The sequence below is a fragment of the Malus domestica genome, chromosome 05 (genome assembly GCF_042453785.1).
Source record: "Malus domestica chromosome 05, GDT2T_hap1".
NCBI classification, from domain to species: domain Eukaryota; kingdom Viridiplantae; phylum Streptophyta; class Magnoliopsida; order Rosales; family Rosaceae; genus Malus; species Malus domestica.
The window spans coordinates 14,578,769-14,601,171 of NC_091665.1; the positions used below are offsets into that span (position 1 = coordinate 14,578,769).

The 22,403-nt window shown below is 35.7% G+C and overlaps 1 non-coding gene across 1 annotated transcript; it reads left to right on the forward strand.

Moving 5' to 3' along the window:
- The first annotated feature begins 547 nt into the window (after positions 1–547).
- On the forward strand, positions 548–652 carry LOC114825289 (small nucleolar RNA R71). The gene has a single exon (XR_003773931.1). It is a non-coding gene; the product is annotated as a small nucleolar RNA R71 (small nucleolar RNA).
- Positions 653–22,403: the final 21,751 nt, after the last annotated feature.

The following is a 22,403-nucleotide window of genomic DNA, read 5'->3' on the forward strand; positions in this document are numbered from 1 at the left end:
TCTATTGTTGAAATTGTGGTTTAGCATGCTGATCTCTATCCCACTTTAAATTAGGATGATCTCTCTGACCCAAGTTGTAGAAATTTGAATACGGGTCATATCGGGGACGCTGAAAATTATGAAATGCATTAACCTGCTTCATTGTAAACTCTGGATAAGCTGTTTTATGTGGACATCTAAAAAAATCATAGGTTGTCATGCTGGAAATGTTGTAGGCAGCTTGTAAGGGCTGCTGTACAGCAACCTGTGAACCTAGAATTCTTTGTAATAACATGTCAAATTTTGCATCAAATCTTTCAAGCTTTTTCTCCATTTTTTCAATTTGTGCCAACACATATGGAGAACCATTAGACATCTTAAAAATAGACCTAGATTGTGGCTGCTCAACTACCCATTGCTGTGTATCTGTTGCCATTTTTTCAAATAATAAACAAGCCTCTTGTGCATTTTTACCCTTGTACGAACCTCCGCATGAAGCGTTGACAAGAGTTTTTGTTGTCATATTTAACCCTCTGAAAAATATATGCATTTGATTAGTACTGTTAATATTAGAATGTGGACATTTTCTAATCAACTCTTTGAACCGTTCCCACGCCTCATGAAACTCTTCATTTGGTTTTTGGGCAAAAGATAAAATTTGAGTTCTCATGTCAAGAGTCTTTAAGGCTAGATAATACTTGCTTAAGAATTTTTCACTGAGTTGGTTCCAAGTACTAATGCTTCCAGATGGAAGTGTGGGGAGCCATCTCCTTACTTGATCCTTCAAAGTGTAAGGAAATAGATGGAGCTTAATAGATTCGAACGAAAATCCTCTCACCAAAATATTCTTGCATCCCATTAAAAATTATGCAATGTGCATGTTAGGATTGTCAGTTGATAACCCATGAAATGTAGGCAGAATATTCAACATGTGCTGCTTTATTTCAAATGTAGACCCTTCCTCCACTTCTGGATAAGTGATGCAACTTGGCATATTAGTGTTGTGAGCTGTCAGTGAATCACCCAGAGGCTAACCAGCCTCTGGAATAACAAAAGCCATTGTCTCTTAATTGTGTAGGTCCCCAAAAAATAAAGATTGCAGAAAAGTCCCTTGCAGTGAAGGAACCCACTGCAAATTTTGTTCACTGCGTCTTCTCCTAATAGTTTGCTCAAGTTCTAGATCAAAAGGAAACAATTTCTGCACTGTTGAACTGGTGTTGACCATGCACAAATTGTTGTAATCTGCACTGCTGTACTGCTGTAATTTGTAAAAATAAAATAAAAACAAAAAAATAATTTTTTTATATGTATAAACAACGATAACTAACTAAAAATCTGATTAGAACGAATTATTTTAAATAATCCCTGGCAACGGCATCAATTTCTTGATAGGGATTTTACCACGCGCAAAAGGGTTAAAAACTCCTCAAGGTTATTATAGTATAAACGGATCTCGCAAGGTCGTTCTCCACAGTGATTATTAAGTAATTTGAAGCAAACCAAATTCCAATTAATTATTGTAAAGTAGAAATTGAGATGATTGATTTTATAAACTACTTAAATTAAAAATGAATTTATTTATTAAAAGTAAACTAATCTGCAATATTAAAGATGAAAGAAAAGGAAACGTTTTGGAAAAATCAAATTAAGAAAGCACTAGGGATCCACCATCACCTAGCAATCCTATGAACTTTTACCAATCACTTATGATCTACACATGCCACTTTGAAGGTTAGGTTTTCCTAATTTATATTCTACTTGGAACCTTCAACATAGAACGTATATCTAGCATGCAACCCGTCCGGACGTTTGAATCAAATCTGAACAGGAAAGACTCATTATGCTTTATGAAAATCCTTTGAAAAACCATGCAACCCTTAAGACGTGATGTTCATCCCCAGTGAAATTACAATTATTAATCATAAGAAGCCAACATCAATTTCAGGAAACCTTCCGACCAAAATTGCATCAAATTACTTTTATAAAGATCCTAATAGTGAGCAGGCATTAAGACAATTAGATAGTTTTAATCCCGGTGATTAATAATTCAAAGTATGCATGCAATCAATCATAAACAATTAAATAAAAATCACATATTCATGCTAAGGCTCAAGGTTTCACCCTAGTAAAAGGAATTAGTTACGCATATTCATAATTAAAATCCTAGAAAATATTATTAAGAAAATGATTGAAAACACCTTAAAGTAGAAAATCTTCAAGAACCCTAGCAATTCTCTCTGTCTCCAAAGTTGCAAAAAACAAAGCGTAGAGAAAAACTGTGGATGGCAAAGCAATATATGTTGTTGTGCCATCGCACAAACCCTAAATACTAGGTCCTTTATTCCAACTAGGAAACTAAGAATAATAATAAAATATCTTGGAAAATAAAATCCTAATTAAGCTAGGAGAATATGCCAAGTAATTTCCCAGCCACGTTTTAGCCTTAGATATCCTCCAAATCCAGCCCATAATATCTTGTTTTGAAGATCAGAACGTTCTGAACACATCTCTAGAAGGCCACGAATTAATCCGAGGTTAGGTTGGGCTCCAAAAACGCAATTCAAGCCCAAAACGTCACTATTGCAGCACTGTGCACTACTGCTTTATTTTATCGCCAGAAAATCATCTCTAGGTAGAAAAATGCCAAATTTTGATACGAACATGCCGAGAGATACACAAACGTCCTTAAATTTCAATCACTCCAAAATTCATCATTTTGATCATGTTTTGCTCTAGAGGAAGTCGGATGTCCTATATTGAGAATATAAATCAAAGTATCAAAATTCTTCCAAAATATTAACCAAAATATACTAAGAATATGGTAAAATATATAATATGAAATTGACTCATCAGAGTTGCATCTGAATGGATGGATTCCCTTCTAAAAATTGATAAACCACCTTCTTGAATGCATGTTATGTTGAAGGGGGAGCCTCCTATTTTTAGTTGGCACAAGTTGAATGTGGATGGATCTAGAAAAATAGTTTCGAGCAACATTGGTGGAATTCTCCGTGACCACAATGGTGAATGTTTGGGAGGTTTCTCTATTAATCTAGGGAAACGGCATATATATAGATGCTGAAGTTTGGGGTTTGTATTTCAGACTTCAGCTTGCTATTGAAAAGGCATATTAAGTTAATCATCGAGATGGACTCTTCCTCTGCTGTATTATTATTGAACCAGTCAGTGCCAGATTCTTTTCACTCCCTTGCTACCCTTTTGAAGAGTTGTAGGGATTTGATGAGACGAATTGATCATTGCGAGCTGAAGCATATTTTTAGGGAAGTGAATAGTGTTGTAGATCAGCTAGCCAAATGGAGCTACAATTTGTACCTTGGGTGGCATTCTTTTGAATTTCCTCCCCAATGGCTTATGCAACATATAATGGATGACCATGTTGGTGCTCTTATGGGCCGGTCTACTGTTCTGAATGCTATGTATTAGTTCGTCTGGGGTGTCTTCATCCCTTCTATTCACCAAAAAAAAAAAATACATACATATATATATATATATATATATATAAACTCTAGTTCATCCAGAGTACCATAAACATCATAGACATCATCAATGGTGGTTACTAGAGCAGCCACTTTTGTCAACTCTTTCCTAACATTACTGTGCTGAGGTTCAAAGATGACTCCATCAATCTGTCTCTGGTGAAGTTCAGCTTTTCAGCTAAGCCCATATTCACCCACCACCTAAATGCAATATTAATGAAGAAAGCACTGATTGAATTAGGATAATGCTTATGCTCGTACACATATAATTACCTTGATGGTTTAAAACATATATACAGTGTACTTCGAGTGCTATGTTTGATTCTCTCTTCCCAAATATTGTATGTATAAGAGGAAAAAAAAGTTACCTTGATACTTCTTGAAGATACCTTTGGAGTGTGCATTGCACTCTGTTAAAATCTTGCTTGGCAATTTCAAGTAGCACCTGATTTGCATCCGGCCTTTTTTTGTATGCCTCAATATGCCATCTAGCTTCTAATATTTGCATGCTATCGTGCAGTGGAAGTTCTAGTGCGTGACTCACTTGTTCTGCTAGTCCATTGGTAACATAAGGTCCACTAAGGTTCTTGAGATAATTGGTTGCGAATGCAAAGCCCTCATCCAAGATGGAAATAAAAATATGAAGCTTGACTCAACATTCCTTTTAATCCTTGCAAAGCCACGCCTTGAAACTTCTATTATCGTCCGTGAAGCTCCTGAATACATATGAGTTGTATACAAGTTATGACTAGAAGTACATTTGAAAGTTCTATATATAAAGTCTTTATTTGTGGATTATCTTGGATATAACAATAAATAACAAAAAAATTCACGTATTACATACCTTGGGAGACCTCAAACCCATGTTGTCTAAGAAGCTTGAAGCTGAGAGCAGTGAAGTGGAGACTCTGGTATGTTCCTTGGCCATCAATAATATTGTTCAATATTTTATTAAGGGCTCTTCCTATGTCCTTTTCAAAGTGACATCCCAAACCTAATCATCGGATATCATCAATGAACTCAAGTGTAGTCAGCGTGTTGATATCTTTACCATCATCATCATCGTAATCAATCATTTCTCCTCTAGGAACTTTCACCCATCCTTTAGCGTTCCAGCAACACCTCCGCCGATTTTAACTTTACCAGGAATCTTAGCTCTCCATAGAACTTTCCATAAAAACTTAATATCAAAATTCAAATGAGAACCGCTAGCCACATCTCCAGACGCTTCGCTACACGATCTCGCCACATGATATGCACTTTTAGTCGTGGACCCTCCATTATTTTCAGCGGTCCATATCAGTGAATCATGTGGTTGGAAAAGGCTTAGTGGAATGCTCATAATTAATTCTGCTTCCTCCTCCCAGAAAACGTTACAAATTAATCTTTCATTCCAAACCGGCCTCTCCAAGTCTACGATCAAACTCCATAATGTTAAAGCATGGCTCCACCCTTGCGGAATAGGGCTTAAAACCTTGAAAAAACGTTCCCTTGGTATCCAGCTATTTATATTTGTCATCTAAGAAAATGATTTTCCAAGGTGTACGGAGGGCTTTTTCTTCTTTATCGGTCCACACATTGTCTTTGCCCATTATCGTTGTGTTTACATGTTTAAAAGTCAAGCTTTACCTAGGTAGCTCATTTAACTAAAACCCACTTTTTCAATTTTTATTTTATTATGTTCTTACATTACTTGCTATATGCTATTCCACTATTTTATCATTATGTGATTTTAGTATTCATTACAATTTGTGTTTCGTTTTTAGCCATGCATGTCAAATTATTTTGCCACGCTCTTAAACCTATTGATTATAATTTATGTCTCACTTTTAAACATGTATCATCAAATTGAAAACATTTACTCATCTTTAATATTTACTGATATTTGTTTTATAATTTGTTATTATTTTTTGGGATCTACAAACAAGGTAGTCTTGAATAGTTGATGTTGTAGAAACTAACACACAAATTAAACCTTATAAATTATGCAATTGTAGTATGAGTAAGTAGGGATCGTTCTATTCCGAGGATTAGAAGGGATGCTAATCAGCACAAATTAAACTTATAAAACTGAAAACTAAGTTAAACTAACAACAAAACCGTAAGGGGGGATTTTGGATGAATTTATTTAAAACAAAAGTAAACTGCAGCAAGTAAATTAAGTTGTGAATGAAATATGGATGAAAGGATAGCTAAAGGATTCTTCTCCACACATGAAACATATGCATATAAATCGATTTCTAGTTATTCTTCCTATAAACCATGAATGACAATGCCCCAAATTTATTGTGAATTGCACTAATTAACTCTCAAATTTTCCTAAGTTCATTGAATTGGACTCAGCGATGTAACCAAATTATTCTTCTCAAGTTCCCTAACTATGAAAAGCATGATAGAGATACATCTCAAAGATCATTAAGTTATGTGAAAATCATAAGCATTGACAAAACATTCGTAATTATGAAAAGCATGATACTCTTGCCAGGAATTTACTTAACTCAATCATGAACTTATATTTGCAAAGGTATATTCCAACATCATTTGAGCATGAAGATTAGCAATTGCCATGTCTTGCTTCTCTAGTACCTGAAATCAAAGAAATAAAACTAGATTTTCTGACTACACTTCCTATACTAAGTATATGTGAGAAGATTGATGTAAATATGTAGACTAGCACTCACATATGTTATAACAAAGAAGGCACTTTCTGGAATTATTAATACAAACATGTATATGATCTCATAAACGGAATGCCACTACTTAGAAGCGAGAACCAGAGATTCCATATACTCGTACCAATTTCAAACTCCACATAATGAATAACATAACAATCAAGATAAAAGTCTAAGGGTTGTAATGGGGCTAAGGTATTGGCTAACAAAGAAAGATCAAGGATAAACAAAGATTCTTAAAGTGTTAGTAAGCAAAGTAATGAAATCAACACTTAGAATTCAACTTTTGATTGCAGCACTCAACTTTAAACACAAAGGGAAGATTCATACAACTTTAGGGTCAGATTCACATTTTTGGACCCTTCTTCAACAACCAACACTTACGAAGTCATTCTCACTTTTTTTTCAACCTCTTTTTTTTCTTTTCTCAACTTTTTTCTTCTTCTTTCTTTTCTGTTTCTTTTTCAACGTTTTTCTCTTTTTGTTTTCTGTTTTTTGAAACATAAAACACAAGCACTACACTTCACCGGATTCCAAAAGAACAAATCCTTCCCCCACACTTATTTCTCTGCAGATCGTAGATCAAAAGGAATTCCCAACAAGTCATGCTTCACTATTCTTTAAGAACAAGGGTATGGATATTCCTATCCTAGGCTAGGTAGGGATAATGCAGGCTAACAAAGAAAATGGGCTAAATAAGGCTCAAAGGGGTTAAACCTACAATACATATGCAAGGGAAAAGGCTTTTGGCTTTGGTGGTAACTAAAGAACTTTTTTCTTTTCTTTGTTATGCAATCAATTTTAAGCTTTGAATGAAACGGGCATGAGTTCTAGTATTTGGAACTAAAATGATGAAAAAGCATTCCAAGTAGCAGCCAGGCAAAGAAATAATGAGATCATGCAACGACTTTAGAAAGCAAGACTATCACAGATTAATAACTCTCGAAACAAAGAATAGGCTTAAGTCTCACAGGGTTGTAGCGTTAGTTTGAGTTTCTTCCCCCAAGCATGTTACAAAAATTGATTTTTTTTCTTTGTGATTGCATGTGAATTCGTAAATGACAACTACAACTAAGTATTAACCAAGGAGCATATCAAACCTCCACCCATGTTTGTAACTTTCTTTAACAATCATGCAATTAAAAACCAAATCCTCATCATTGTGTTGGAAGGTACCCTAAGATACAAACAAGCAACAAAAACAACTCTTTTTGGTATTTTCTCAAGCTTTTTAAATTTTTTTTTCAAATTTTTTTATATGATTCACAAAAAAAACAAAAAAACAGTTTAAAACAGTGAATAGCACCGTTTGTAGTGATAGGTGGTGAAATTCGAAAATAAGTCATGAAAAGCAACCTCGAAAATAAGTCATGAAAAGCAACCTGTTTACCCCCCCCCCCCCCAACTCTTAAACCAAACATTGTCCTCAATGTTTCAAAAGTAGACTCAAACAAAAACGCAATAACAAACAACTAGCTAACAAGATTATCATGGTAAAGTAAAAACAATAAGGAGAAGGGTAAGAAAGAGCAATTCTGGTTGCAGGTGCTAGAGATTCCATAGTCACTTGATTTGAACACATGGGTTGCCTCCCAAGAAGCGCTTGCTCTAACGTCTTCCAGCCGAACGATACCTCCATTTAAGCTTCACTATGGCCTACGGCATGGAGGGGTACATTCTCTACGACATGCTCCTTAAAACTTCCATACATTGGATCTATGAACGGAAGGGGATAGTGATCCTTCCTGATTGTGGCGTTGAGCTTCCTAAAGTCAACGTAAATTCTCCTACCAACTTGGATTCGATTGGGCACCTAAACCAAAGAAGGTAACAACCTAGTAGTTTAAATGGGAATTGGAATTGGAATAGGTGGCTCACCGATGTACTGCGATGAAGACTCAAAAGTAGCAACACTGTCAACAATTTCAGAGGTGGTACTCTCGGCCTTGGGTGCTTTGAGGACAGTGGCTTGTCTTGTGTGATCCACTCTAATTCCCTTTTCAATGGTGATTTTAAATACATCCCTCTTGATAGGTGTTAAACGTTCATGCCCTATATTTTTAATCACATTAATGGAAAAACAAGAACGAACATCATTAGGATACTTAACGGATTCATAAACATTAAAATTAATCATATCGCCATCAAACTCCATAGTTAACGCTCCCTTGGACACATCAATCTTGGTTTGGTCTGTTTTCATGAAAGGTCTTCCTAGTAAGATTGGCAATGGTGTAGAGTGGGCTGAATCCTCCATCTCAAGCACATAAAAATCTGCTGGAAAAATCAAATGGTCTACTTGCACCAAAACATCTTCCAAAACTCTTTTTCGGATATGCATTAGATCGATCAGCCAATTGAATAATGACACCATCATTTTTAAGCTCTCCTAGATTCTTAGATGTATAAATGGAATATGGCATGACATTAATAGAAGCACCTAATTCTAGCATAGCATGTTCAAACCTTGTCTTACCAATAACACAAGGGATAGTGAAACTACCTGGATCTTTGCATTTAGGCTGCATCTTTCTTTGCAAAACTGCAGAGACATTTTCTTTTACATGTACCACCTAATTCTCAGGAATCTGTTTCTTTGTTTACAAAGCTTCTTCAAAAATGGATATTTGGGAATGTGGTACACCAAACTAGACTTTAATTCAAACTCATCGGTCTTGCCTTCAATTGCCGCAGGGTATTGAATGAAAAGGGGAACAACATTGTCCAATCCTGAGGCTGAAAGTTCCTTGATTGTTCGATTGTCAACAGTCACGTCTTGTTCCTCTTCCGATTATGTTTCAGTTTCAGCTTCAAATTCAGTTTCAAAACTAGAACTAGGTGGATTGAATTCTGGTTGCTTCCTTTTCCTTCTCAAAGTTCACTCAAAATCATCGTCAAATTTCAATATATGCTCACAAATAGGTTGAGAAATGCGAGTCATAAACTAATACCTAAAACAACGAAAACTAAACTAAACTAAATCAGAAACACAAGAAAAATACGAACAAAAACAAAGGGGAATATTAGCAATTTTGCTAATCCTCGGCAACGGCGCAAAAATTTGATGTGGTATAAACTAACACACAAATTAAACCCTATAATTTAGATGATTGTAGTATGAGCAAGTAGGGATTGTTCTAGGCCGGGGATTAGGAAGGATGCTAATCAACACAAATTAAACTTAAAAACTGAAAACTAAACTAGACTAAAATAAAATAAGAACTAAGGGGGGTTTTTGGACGAATTTTAACAAAAAAAAAAAAGTAAATTGCAGCAAACGAATTAGGTCTTGTACGAAATATAGGTAAAAGGCTAGTTAGAGGATTGTTCTCCACACATGAACATATGCACATAAATCAATTTCCAGTTATTCTTTCTATAAACCATGAATGACAATGCCCCAAATTAGTTATGAATGCATTAATTAATTCTCAAACTTTCCTAAGTTCATTGAATTGGACTCAACGACGCAACCAAATTATCCTTCTTACGTTTCCTAACTATTAAAAGAATGATAGAGACACATATCAAAGGTCATTAAGTTCTGTGAAAATCATAAACATTGACAAGGCATTCGTAACTATAAAAAGCATGATACTCTTGCCATGGATTTACTTAACCCAATCATGACTAGTGACTTTTACTACTTATAAGTATAAGTTCATAACGATTAGGTGAAATTCCCTTATATTCTAGCATCAAATCTCTGAATGCAAACTAAGTATGCATCCTTAATAAACATACAAGAATAAGTTCTCTATAAAACAAATAAGTAAATCGCATTCATGTTTTACGAAACAATAACTGGATGTAATCAATTCATATAAAACATATGATCATGGCTTCGAATTCACCTCTAGCTAAAAAGAAATTTAGTTACACATGTTCATCATAATTGAAAAACAGACTAAAATAAACATGAAAACTAATCAAGGACAGAAAGCACTCTGAAATCTCCAATGGTTGAATGACAAGATGTGGCTCAATCCTTCTCCTTTTGCTCTGGAAGGTTGCGGCATCAATTTGGAATAGAACATGTGCCACCAAGTTTTCTCCCCCCAATTACTACGGCAGAAATATATATATATATATATATATATATATATATATATATATATATATTAGGGTTCGGCAGAAACCAAAGAGAAAAATGATTAGGGTGTTTGAATGGATTATGACTCCTAGAATCAGATGGGAAGTATTTAGAATAGGATAAGGACTCATTTTGCAATTGGAAATAATATGAGATAATGTTGGATAAAGTGGGATAATGTTTGTGTTGGAAATATGCCCTGAAAGTCAATCTTTGGAAGAAACCTTTAAGGACAAATGAATCGATGTATGGATGACTCTTATACATCAAATGGCAAAAACACGAATTAGGACTATCTCAATAAACGATATATGTCCTAAATAGTGTATCAATGGACAATGGATCGATTGAAGAAGTAATCTAATGATGTTAGACTACAGAGACCTTCTTCACATAACCATTATGTCCAAAAAGGTTCCTAGTCATTGGATTGTCGGAAGGAAACTGACAATGCTTAGACCGGTACATACTGTGTCCGCTTCAAATGGAAGAATGGAAAGTCTCATCCCATTCGTGTTGTGACACTAAGACAAGTATGTAGGTGCTCATTAAGAGAATGAGTTCACTGAACACAATCGAACGAGAGTACTTGCATGGAGGTCTACTCACATGTCAAGCAAGTAACTCTAATGGTTGGAATAATGTAAGTAATCCTTTGACCTGAGGCATCGTCGTTGTCTTGTGGCTAAGTATTTAATCTTTGATTATGTCAAAGTCACCCCATTCGCGGATGTCCACGACATAATTGGGGTTAAGCCACTTAGTCATGAAGGCAAGTGAATGTGCAACAAGGAATCTCTAATCCTCGATTAGAGAGGAAGAATACTCTAAGATATGATTCGGGAATCTTCGGTCGAAGTATCGAGCATAATAAAGGAAAGCGTTCCTATACGACTCAATTGAACCATATAAGAAGGAATAATCACATTAGGGGTTTGATATAATATATCCATACCCTAGTAATGTGATTGAGAGTATTGTTTTAGAGAAGGATCGAATTACATTGTAATTCCAACTGAATAGGTTCTCCGAACAACTTCTCCATTAGCTTGGGTAGCTATGACATATGGTTAGATGTCACTCATAGCTTGTGAGTTCTTCTAGATGATTAAATGTAGTCATCAAAGAAGAAAGGTGAATTAAAATGAAGTTTTAATTCACTAAGTGATTGGATTAAATATAATCAATTAGATTGATGTCAATCACCTCACTGCCTTGCTAATTAGAACCTAAAATGATTGTACACCGATACACTCTTGTAGTGAGTAATTAATGGATGATGGAAATAATTAATTGGATTAATTAAGTGTTGTGATTAATTTAGAAAGTCTAAAGAAATCATAAAAGCGATAAAAGATCGTTTTGGGCTTAAAGAAACGTTGGGGTTTAATTGGGCCCATTGGGCCTAAACCCATTGTGCTTTTATTTAAGCATAGGATGACTTGAAATAATAAAAGCCCAAAGCCCAAACCAAACACTAAAGGGCCGGCCACTTAAAGGGTTTGGGACAGATATTTAGTCAAGTTGTTGACTAGGTTTCTTTTGTCTATATAAGGAACTTTATAGAACAAAGTTCATTAGGGTTTTTTGTGAGTTTTTGAACAACAAAGAGGCAAAATAAAATAGCTCTCTAAAACCACAAAGGCCGGCCACCTAGAGGGTGAATTTACTAACAATCTTTCACCCTTTGGGTTATTCCTCCATCCATCTCACTACACTAGTGGGTGTGGATCTTTAGAGGTCTTCTCCTTTGGAGACTTAAGGATAACCTTGGAGCACTCTTACTAACAAAGTGGAGGAGGCAAGGAGGGAGGCTAGGCTCAAGGACTTCAAGGAACAAAGGGTTTGGAGGTGGTCCATCCTTGGTCTCAAGTCTAGATCAAGAGGTATAAGACTAAACTTTCACTTTGTTCTTTACTAAAATGTTTTGATGCACTATATATAAACCTATGAACCTTGAAGGGGATTTGCATGACTATAGCTTTGATAATTTTGATAAATTGCTTCCGTTGCTCATGTATATAAATCTTGAATTGTATATGCATGCTAGTCATTTAGAAATCCCATGTGTTAAGCTCATAATTTTCCTTCAAGTGGTATCAGAGCCAAAGGTTTATATATAATGTGTCCTTTTGGATTTTATGCATATGGGTATTAATATTATGTATGACATAATTATTGGTTCATTCAAAATAAGTTTATCTTTTGTTTTTCAATAGTTGAAAAATGTTAGTCAATAGTTGAGAAAGATATGTATGCAAAAGATGTTTTGTATGCATGAATGAAAATTGAGTTTTGAACTAATTTGACATATTATTTCTTCATTTAAAGTATGTTTATCTTTTGTTTTTCAATGGTTGAAAAATATAAATCAAGATTTGAAAAAGATATGCATGTAAAAAGGTGTTTTAGATGCATGAATGAAGAGTAAGTTATGAACAAAATTTGGGGTTTTTTGAACCAAAGGGAGGGCACGGTTTTGGGGTGGTTTTTTGGGTTGTGTTTGTGTTTTATTGTAAACCACTCTCACATCCTTTTAAAGCTAGAAAGTAGAAACCTTGTCACTTTTGTTTTTGGGTTTGAAAAATCACCAAGAATACACAAATCTTGAAAATATGTTCATGGTTTTGTTCTTGGTGTTCATGGTTGGTTTTTGGTGAAAATTGTTTTATATGGTTTTCATGCATTGTTTTGTGGTTTTGGATGATGTTCATACCATCCATAACCATATCATAAATTTATAAAACCCTAGACTTGACTAGGAGGATTTCCGTCACTCTTTTCACTAAAGTCTTCAAAGCAAAACCAAGTGACAAGCAAAATTTAATTTTTTCTACATAATGTGGAATTAATGCATGTTGTGTAAGAATGTGTAAGAATGTGTAAGAGACTTCCCATCTCCCTTAATGTGGCCGGCCTCCCCTAGTGGATTTATCCACTTGTGGGGCTATTTTGTAATCTTTGAAAAGTTGATATTTTATACTTTTGAGTATTTACGGTTTGACCCCTAACTTTTTCATATTTGCATTTAGGCCCCTACTAACTAGAAAGTTAAAATATTTGATTTTAATTTTGTTAGTTGTTTAAACTCATAATTATATTATGCCCATATGCACTAAATCTAAATGTTCATGTTGCATTCCATTTTTGATTATTTAATGTGATTAAGTAGTTAGAAAATGGTGACTATGGACTTATGCCTTAACGATAATTGAGCTACGAGATAAGGCGCTAAAATCAAATTGTTTGAACCTTGGGAATGTGTTTTAATTACTGTTTTGGACCTTGTCACTTTTGACATTAATCTATCTCTCCCTCTTAGTATGTGTAATTTGTAGGAATTTGTACAAATCGGTTTGTAATTCTTATTATTTCTTAATCTCTTTTAGTTAGTTGATTCCCTCTAGTGCTAGACTAGAGTTTCTTTAACTATTGGTAAGGAGACATAACTAAAAGAGGGTTTTGACATGAGATTAAAGATTAAATGGGTCCAATGCCCTAATTAGCAATGAATGATTGTCTTTCATTTCTAATGGCTCAATGAAAATGTTTTAATTGGATTGAAAAGCACGTAATTAAATTGACACAACCTCCCCGAGTTTATATTCAACAATGTTGGCTCGTTGTTGCAATAACCTAATAAGTCCATGGTCATCCAAGAGTCTAACATAACTATAAAGTCCAATTTCAAAGGAATGCAAAACCTTAGTAGTAGTAGTTACTTCCAATATTTGAAAAATTAGTTTTTGATATTGATTTGTTTTTCTTAAAACAAATAGTGAGAGTATCATACGCTACTAAACTATAATGAAAATAATTAGTAGTTATATATATATATCTCCAATATTTTGAAAAATGTTTTGATATTGCTTTGTTTTATGAAAACGAATAGTGGGGATATCATATGCTACTAATTTCATTAACTTTGGACTAGTAGTTGTAATAGGACATTATTTATTTAAATATGATTAAATAAATAAAATTGATGAGACCTTAAAATCCCTCAACCAATATACAATATTAAGTTGAAAGCGTAAGAGTGCTTTGAACACTTTTTCGTGGCCTTCCACCGTGGTAGGCTCCAATCGTTTATGACTTGTACATCGCCTTCACCCTATCATGGGGGAGTGCAAAGTGCATGCTTATACTCAGGAGGAGTTTATTTAAAACATTTGATGAGGTTAAGGTAGGCAACGAGTGTGGCCAACATCGTATCATCGTGAGGTCATGCTTGAACCCCTATCTAAACTGGCAAGGTGGGAAAGAACTTAACTAAGAGAAATAATGCCAACATCGTATCATCGTGAGGTGGGCTTGGTAATAGTGAGCCTCCCATAACCCGCTAGGAGCTTTCTTTGAAAACTCCCGGATTCCATCTTGAGGGATATGGAATTTGCCAAAAATGGTGGGTAGTGTCATTCGGTTTAAAGACCCGAATCGTTTGACTTAATCAACAATCAAACTAATTATTTTTGTTTATGTATTTAGATATGGTTGGAAGCACACTCGCGAAAATACTCGACAAACATTGCCTAGAAGGGCACAATTTCCCATCATGGTATCGTAAAGTCAAGATTCTCCTAACATTGGAGAAGATTGTCTACGTACTAGACAAGGCTCCACCTCACATACCTCTCGGCCCTGGGGCTACTGAGGATGAACGTGCTAAGTTTGACAAGCACGTTGAGGATGACACACAAGCCAAGTGCTATCTGTTGGCTTCCATGAATGAGGAGCTACAGAGACAGCACGAGGGCAAGGACAGTGCATCTTCCATAATACTCCATCTTACGGAGTTATATGGTGAAGGGACGCGCAACCGTCGCTTTAGCACTGTTTGTGATTTTGTGAAGACCAAGATGGTCAAGGGGGCTCCAGTGCATCAACATGTACTGAAGATGATAGGATTCATTGAACAATTGGAGAACCTTGGTACTCCACTTGACGGGGAATTGGCCCAGGACTTCATATTGGCTTCTATTTCTGATTCATTTGCGCAGTTCGTAATGAACTACAATATGAATAAGATGGATAGTACTCTCTCTGAGTTACTAAATATGTTAGTAACTGCCGAGAAGACTATGAAGAAAAAGAACGTTGTAGGGACTTCTGCAGTAGTCTACAACAAGCCATCCTCTTCTAAGGCCAAGCCGCAAGGCAAAGGCAAAGGGAAGGAGAAGAAGCCACCCTCTCCTAAGCCGAAAGGAGGAGTGAGGAAAAAGAAGGCAAAAGAGCCCAAAGGGACTTGCCACCATTGTGGAAAAGAAGGGCATTGGAGGAGGAATTGCAGGTTATACCTTGCAAGTCTTAAGGACAAGCCACAAGGTAGTATGGTTTATGTTCTTATCTTCAATTCTAAATGTTAGATCTTCTAAATATTTATATTTGATATAAAGAGCTAATCACTTGTATAATTGTATATAGGTGGAGAAGCCAAGTAGAAGATGAACAAGCAAGGAAAAGGTGGTGAAGGGTTCGGCCACTATATTTTTTGCTTACTACTTAGGAAGTTTGTTAGGCATTAAAGATTGTCTTTAAACTTTCTTATTTTGTTGAGAACTTATTATGTGGCTTCATATGATGAAAGACCACTATTAGTGCCTAAATATATAAAGGTATTTATATTAGTCTCTAAATGTATAGAGCTACTACTTTTTGTATTAAACATTATGAATGTTTGAAATATCATATTAATGTAATGTGAAGAATGCCTTTTTAATATACTATTTCCTTAAAGTAGTGTTATGAATTGAAAATTGTCTTGTTGTATCCTAATTGAGATACAAGAGTTATATCACTTATTGTAATGTGATAACCAAAACTTTAGATTTATCAATTATGGATAGATCTCACATGTAGGACATAAAAGGATACAATGAATCTTTAGATTTGGTTCCAATTGTCTACCTATGAGTTCTATATGGATTGAAAAAAGTCTAGAGTATCCTTTCTTGAAGAAAAGGAAGATCACATTATAATGATATAAGTAATAAGAAAAATGTTTCTTATATGGTTATCACTTGAAACACAATGATCAAGATCACTCTTGATTCAATTAGTAATTTTGAACCACTAATTGGGCATTCTTTAAAAGGTTTTAAAATGTCAATTGTGTTAGTGATTAAACCAAGAAAGAAGTGTCTAAATCTATAAAATGTTTAAAGACTTTAGTCACTTAATAACAAGACATTAACTTAGTGAAGATTGAAACAAATAAGCTTGAAATGTTTTAAAGCTAATACACAATGTCTTCTTCCAATATACTCCACTTTCATACATTTTGAATATATGGAATGATTTCTCATTAAAGTCATGAGAAATAGTGGGAGGTGTGAAAATGGATATAAACTTGAATATGATTGGTTTATAGTAGTCTAAAGAATAATAGTATTTGACTATTATTAAGAGTTTGCAATTTTAATTGTTAAAAGACTCAAGCTCTTCAAAATGTTAAAATTCTATGTTGTGTGACATTCTAAAGAATAGTCTTTGAATGTTGGTTTCGTCAACCTAGCATAAAATGGTTATATGTTGGGAGTTGTCCATAATTCTCTTTTATGAGAACAAGCTAAATAACCAAACATATGGACAAGTTGATGAAACAAAAGGGGATAAGTTTCAAAATGAGTCACAACATATGGTTTAACAACAAGACAAACCAAATTCAACATCTCATGTAAACAATATTGCTCTATGTAGTTTTAATAAAGAATTATATCAACCACCTAGAAGGAATGGTTGAGTTTCTATATCCTTAGTAGGAACCATGCTTCCACTAAAGACTTGGATAATTCTTATATGACTACATTAAAGGTCTTAGTATGACTAAAACTTGAAGTATGGTGTATGACAACATATAATTTAAATGAATAGACTTAATGCAACAAGTCACACATTTCAAATGGAATTACTTGAGAAGGAATTCTTTTGTGTGTAATTCATTTAAGTTAGTGGGAGCAATATACATTCAAATCAAGAAAATATAATTGTTAATTTTGAATGAATGCTAAGTTACAACAAGGCCAGTGAGAGTGATGTCATAATTTGAGCAACAAGATGTGAATAAGGTCTATTCGATAGACTTGATAAAACATAGATGTTACTCGAGAAATGACAAAACATGGCATGGTCATTTTGAAGTATAGACTTGAAATTGGACTTATTGATATAGCAAGGCTATCTCAATAATGTTATATGGGAATTAAATCTCAAATGTTGTAGATTTAAGAAAGCATTTTCTTATGTAATAGGAAATCACTTTCATAACCCTTATAATGAATGTGTCATAAAATCACAAAAAGGGCACATGTATTGACTTGTGAAGTAGATATCCAAAAGTGAAGAACCACAAGGGTTGTCACTATAAGATATTACTAAATCCCAGGATCAGAACCAAAGCAACTGAATGAGTATTATTGCCTTTAAGAAAGAAACATCAGAGTGGGACTCTGGAAGCGTGCATTCACTTAGGTTGTTAACCAAAGTGAAAATAAGCCATTTTAACAAATGGAACTTCATAATGGATGAAGTACTAATCATATGAATGATTGTTAGTATTGTACTACAATGGTCTCAAGGTTGGAGCAAAGTTTGTATAAAGTATACAAACGAAATATATGTCGATATATAGTTTTAGAAACTGCTTCAAAAGGTGTTTTGAATGGAAGGGGTTCTTTTAGAACCAATGATTGAATCCAAACCATAAGGTCGTCAGTAGGGTACTACGACGTAATGGGGCGATAGCTCAAGCCATGGAATCAAGGTCTCATCAAAGTATTCGAACACAATAAAGAGACATCATCAAATGTTTTTGGAAACATTTGATAAGAAAATCCCTTTTATTAGGATTAATACATAACCAAGTTAACCTACGAGCATAAGCTCTCTCAACAAGATGTATAAGATACACTAGTGATTGACTTTAGTGCAAGTGGGAGATTGTTGGAAATATGCCCTGAAAGTCAATCTTTGGAAGAAACCTTTCAGGACAAATGAATCGATGTATGGATGACTCTTATACATCAAATGGCAAAAACACGAATTAGGACTATCTCAATAAACGATATATGTCCTAAATAGTGTATCCATGGACAATGGATCGATTGAAGAAGTAATCTAATGATGTTAGACTACAGAGACCTTCTTCACATAACCATTATGTCCAAAAAGGTTCCTAGTCATTGGATTGTCGGAGGGAAACTGACAATGCTTAGACCGGTACATACTGTGTCCGCTTCAAATGAAAGGATGGAAAGTCTCATCCCATTCGTGTTGTGACACTAAGACAAGTATGTAGGTGCTCATTAAGAGAATGAGTTCACTGAACACAATCGAACGAGAGTACTTGCATGGAGGTCTACTCACATGTCAAGCAAGTAACTCTAATGGTTGGAATAATGTAAGTAATCCTTTGACCTGAGGCATCGTCGTTGTCTTGTGGCTAAGTACTTAATCTTTGATTATGTCAAAGTCACCCCATTCGCGGATGTCCACGGCATAATTGGGGTTAAGCCACTTAGTCATGAAGGCAAGTGAATGCGCAACAAGGAATATCTAATCCTCGATTAGAGAGGAAGAATACTCTAAGATATGATTCGGGAATCTTCGGCCGAAGTATCGAGCGTAATAAAGGAAAGCGTTCCTATACGACTCAATTGAATCATATAAGAAGGAATAATCACATTAGGGGTTTGACATAATATATCCATACCCTAGTAATGTGATTGAGAGTATTGTTTTAGAGAATGATCGAATTACATTGTAATTCCAACTGAATAGGTTATCCGAACAACTTCTCCATTAGCTTGGGTAGCTATGACATATGGTTAGATGTCACTCATAGCTTGTGAGTTCTTCTAGATGATTAAATGTAGTCATCAAAGAAGAAAGGTGAATTAAAATGAAGTTTTAATTCACTAAGTGATTGGATTAAATATAATCAATTAGATTGATGTCAATCACCTCACTACCTTGCTAATTAGAACCTAAAATGATTGTACACCGATACACTCTTGTAGTGAGTAATTAATGGATGATGGAAATAATTAATTGGATTAATTAAGTGTTGTGATTAATTTAGAAAGTCTAAAGAAATCATAAAAGCGATAAAAGATCGTTTTGGGCTTAAAGAAACGTTGGGGTTTAATTGGGCCCATTGGGCCTAAACCCATTGGGCTTTTATTTAAGCATAGGATGACTTGAAATAATAAAAGCCCAAAGCCCAAACCAAACACTAAAGGGCCGGCCACTTAAAGGGTTTGGGAGAGATATTTAGTCAAGTTGTTGACTAGGTTTCTTTTGTCTATATAAGGAACTTTATAGAACAAAGTTCATTAGGGTTTTTTGTGAGTTTTTGAACAACAAAGAGGCAAAAGAAAATAGCTTTCTAAAACCACAAAGGCCGGCCACCTAGAGGGTGAATTTACTAACAATCTTTCACCCTTTTGGTTATTCCTCCATCCATCTCACTACACTAGTGGGTGTGGATCTTTAGAGGTCTTCTCCTTTGGAGACTTAAGGAGATCCTTGGAGCACTCTTACTAACAAAGTGGAGGAGGCAAGGAGGGAGGCTAGGCTCAAGGACTTCAAGGAACAAAGGGCTTGGAGGTGGTCCATACTTGGTCTCAAGTCTAGATCAAGAGGTATAAGACTAAACTTTCACTTTGTTCTTTACTAAAATGTTTTGATGCACTATATAGCTTTGATAATTTTGATAAATTGCTTCCGTTGCTCATGTATATAAATCTTGAATTGTATATGCATGCTAGTCATTTAGAAATCCCATGTGTTAAGCTCATAATTTTCCCTTCAGTTTGGATAAGGTAAGATAAGATAAGGTAAATTGGATAAGATCAGATAAGTTTCGATAAGGTAAGATAAGATTATGTATTTCCTTTTCTTCCAAGCTTCCAAATTTGATTCCTCCATATTTTAGTACATATTTAGCACATGTAAAACACCGAAAGCATCCAGCCCCACCACTTCACACGCATGATATCCAATCCAAGTCCAAAACTACTCCAAATTGCTCCATTTAGCCATTTATTGTCATCTTTACCATTTGGACCTACAATAATACGAAAATAACATAAATTACGATAATAAATGAAAATTAACTAAGTAAATGCAAAGATATAAGATTACAAAGTCACATAAATATGCTCATATCAAATTCCCCCACACTAGAGATGCACTAGGGGTTACATTACATCCTCAAAGGTATAAAATTGAGAACGTTTAAGGAGTTGGCAACTCAATCCCACGACATGGAGCTAAGTATCGCCAATCATGGGAAAAATGAGCCAATCACCGACTTCAAGGACAAGGTGTTTGCTCCAAAGGTGGACAAGATTGGGAAGAAACCCGCCAAGGAAGCTTTTACCGTCAACACTATCCCTATCAAGATCTTCTCCAAGAACAAAACGAATGAGATAAAGATAGGTGAGCTTTCTCACACTCAAGACAGGTACAAAAACACTTTGAGGGAATCAGATTTCTTGACTTTGACTTGGCTACAATGCTAGATGACTTGCTTGAAAAGAAGGTGGTGGAGCTACCTGAATGCAAGCGCCCCGAAAAGATGAATCGCATTAACGATCCTAGGTACTGCAAGTACCACCTTATCGTGAGTCATCCTGTTGGCAAGCGCCTTATCCTCAAGAAGCTCATCATGAAGCTAGCACAACAAGGATAAATCAAACTTGACCTTAAAGACACGACCACAACCCACACTACTATGATTGAGTTTGGATATTTTGATCTCGTACCTCTCAAACTGATGCTTGACCATTCTCATTCATGCTCAAGCTACACGGCACCTTCTGCACAACCATCCCTGAGGGCAAGTGACCAAAATGCACCTACAGACGATGAAAAAGGGTGGACACTAGTGACCTACAAAAAGACAAGGAAGCCAAGACCACGAGCCACACGGCCAAAGGTGGAACAAGGGAGAAAGCACTGCCGCCGCAACAATAGAAAGCCCAAAAGGAGCGTAAGAGTTGCTAAGCCAACATACGTAGGGGAACGTATGGAGCAAGAGCTGCACATTCCCATCTCCTTGCACAAATACTTCCCAAAGGACTTATTCCTTAGTCACATGGTTGAAGTGGAGATAAAAGATTCTTTAAAAGTCAAAGTTATCACCCTCGAGGAAGAGAAGACCCTCGTGACCAAAGAAAGCATGTCGCCACATTTTAGCATTGAGGAAGCCTTATGATTTCCCAAGGAGATATGAAAAGCATTAGTAGTGGTCTTGGCGAGTCCCGACGCCCACGAGGTGTAAGTAAGCAAGAACGAAGGCTTGAAGTTTCAGCCACATGAATATGCCATATGTTGTGTCGTCCATGATGTAATCAACTTCACTGACGAAGGCTTGCTGCTAGGGTCAAAGCCTCACAACCATCATCTCTTCGTCTCTGGGTACGTGAGAGAGAACAAAATCAACCACATGCTTGTGGATGATGGGTCGGCCATAAACATCTTGCCAAAGTCAACAATGAACACAATCGGCATCAAGGTGGATGATCTATCCCGAAGCCACCTCCTAATCCAAGGTTTTAACCAAGGAGGACAAAGAACGATAGGCATGTTCCGAGTGGAGATGACCATTGATGAACTCAAATCAAGAACGCTATTCCACGTGATTGATGCAAGAACTTCTTAAAGCTTGTTCTTAGGAAGGCCTTGGATCCATGAGAATGGAGTAGTGTCGTCCATCATTCATCAATGCTTAAAGTTCTACTGAGAAGGGGAGTAAAGGTGATACAAGGCGACACTAAACCATTCACCGAAGTTAAATCACACTTCACAGACGCCAGGTTCTACATGGATGAAGACATGGTGCCCGAAGCTCTTCCAAAAGAAATCAAATCCACAGGCAAAGCCTCACCTAAGAAACAAGAGTGGCAAGTCATGCCAAAGAAACAAGAAGGGGAAGCTGTGCCATCTTCAAGCAAAAATAACGATGAGCTTGCTAAGCCCACAACAATCAAATAGAGTGTGATGCCCTAAAAAGGACTAAACACACCTGTCTTCTGATACATCTCAATGTCGAGAACAAAGAATGGGCAATCCCCATTCGAAACTGGAACAAGCAAAGCCGACACATAGCTGCACAATGATGATGTAAAGCTGCTTAAGACAAATGAAATTTTACCTCTG